This window comes from Schistocerca serialis, chromosome 6, assembly GCF_023864345.2.
Source record: "Schistocerca serialis cubense isolate TAMUIC-IGC-003099 chromosome 6, iqSchSeri2.2, whole genome shotgun sequence".
Lineage (NCBI taxonomy): Eukaryota > Metazoa > Arthropoda > Insecta > Orthoptera > Acrididae > Schistocerca > Schistocerca serialis.
Window position 1 is genome coordinate 580,815,600 of NC_064643.1, and position 2,268 is coordinate 580,817,867.

General features: G+C 44.1%; 1 pseudogene; it reads right to left on the minus strand.

Moving 5' to 3' along the window:
* Window positions 1-671: 671 nt before the first annotated feature.
* On the minus strand, window positions 672-789 carry LOC126485519 (5S ribosomal RNA; annotated as a pseudogene).
* Between the last annotated feature and the right edge of the window lie 1,479 nt (window positions 790-2,268).

The following is a 2,268-nucleotide window of genomic DNA, read 5'->3' on the forward strand; positions in this document are numbered from 1 at the left end:
CCGTGTCATCCTCAGTCCACAGGCGTCCCTGCGGATATGGAGGGGCATGTGGTCAACACACCACTCTCTTGGCCGTATGTCAGTTTACGAGACCACAGCGGCTACTACTCAATCAAGTAGCTCCTCACAGATTAAAACTGTGTGCCGGACCGAGACTCTAACTCGGGACCTTTGCCTTCCGTGGGCAAGTGCTCTACTGTCTGAGCTACCCAAGCACGACTCACGCCCCGTCCTCACAGCTTCACTTCTACCAGTACGTCGTCTCCTGCCTTCCAAACTTTACAGAAGCTCTCCTGCGAACCTTGCAGAACTAGCACTCCAGAAAGAAAGGATATAGTGGAGACATGGCTTAACCACAGCCTAGGGGATGTTTCCAGAATGAGATTTTCACTCTGCAGCGGAGTGTGCGCTGATATGAAACTAGTCTGGAAGGTAGGAGACGAGGCACTGGCAGAAGTGAAGCTGTGAGGACGGGACGTGAGTCGTGCTTGGGTAGCTCAGTCGGTAGAGCACGTGCCCGCGAAAGGAAAAGGTCCCGAGTTCGAGTCTCGGTCCTGCACACAGTTTTAATCTGTCAGGAAGTTTCATATGAGAGCACACTCCACTGCAGGGTGAAAATCTCATTCAAGTAGCTCCTCAGTTTGCCTCACAAGGGCTGAGCACACCCCGCTTGCCAACAGCGCTCGGCAGACCGGATGGTCACCCATCCAAGTGCTAGCCCAGCCCGTCAGCGCTTAACTTCGGTGATCCGACGGGAACCGGTCTTACCACTGCGGCAAGACCGTTGGCAAAAACACACAAATTAAGAAGAAATGGGCTTAGCTAGTGAGAAACGGAAGCGAAGCTCTTCCGTTGTTCAGTTGCTTGGTAGCCCTGTAGGTAAGTATCAGACTACAAATCTAAAACGAATATTAGTATTATAAATACAGACCTCTCTTTCTTGCTGTAGTCCAATATTTATCTGCGACCGAGACACGATTCGCCGTAAACACAGTATTAGAACAAATTGCTTTAAATACCTAGGAGAATGGATAACGAGCAGCACAAAGTACAAGGTAGCAATACAATGTAACGTTTATGCCTCTTGTCATGCTTGTTGTAACATATGCGAGTCGATCAGTCTTCAGCAGTCGTTTGTGAAAGGTGCCTGCCACACCCGGGAACTCAACGAAAAAAAAAAAAAAAAAAGAAAAAAATGATAAGCTCAGAGAGAATCCCACACAATCGTACAACTATTAGATGGATAATTATTCACGCTTCTGAGTGCTAATGCAGCTGAAGTTTAATTATCCACAAAAATAATATTTAATTCAGTTAATATAATTAAAAACGACCCAGCTAACTTCCCAGATTAAATGTTTCTCGTAATGGCACATGTATTACATTGTTTTTCGTAATGGCAATTATGATGCATTGGAAACACCGTCACAGTGAGGCTGCAATTTAGTGATCTAGAACCTTGTAACAATGTTTATTTTTCATGGAAACGATCGTCTCTTCAAAACGTTGTCCGAGGAAATGATGGAGTGAGAAAAGTTATAAAAAATATAATTTATTTGTTCTCATTCAATACTGTTCAAGATGAAATTTGATTGATTTATAATTACTTTCATGAAAACAATGTAAGAAGCAGTATGTGTACAATATTAAGATTTTTCTGTAGCACCAGTGCCATAATATCCAGATTCTTAAACTCTGTATCTGTGCAGAAGGCTCCTGAGTGCTCTCTGGAAGATTGTAAATTCAGCTGCGAATCACTTTCAGAAGTCTGGACTAGTCACAAAAGTGACAAATGTTTGATAGCACCGACTTTGATCCCAGTATGACAGAAACTAACCATACAACAGACTCGCAAATTGTGAGCAACGGAGTTCAAAGTCAATTGTTCGAAAACCGCTAAAGGAGCGCCCAGTTGAAGCAGGACCGAATAGCGACCCTCCAAAGAAGAGATACGAACCGCCGCCATGCGCACGACCCAAAATCGTCTACTTACTGAGAACTCTCACACGTCTCTCAAACTTACAGTAGATCGGAAGGAAATCACAAGGTTCACCACAGTGACAATTAAAAACCTTTCTTTCTCTTCCCGCACGCAGGTAGAACTTACGGAATATTCTTCTCCAGCACTTGCATTCTCCGTCAACAAATTACAACAAATTAAAAGCTGGAAGTGTACTCGTCCTCGCCTTATGACTGGCAGAAAGATGTCTGGGCATGTAAATGCAGCTCCTTTACTACGCTTACTACACTGTTTACAGTAACATAGCG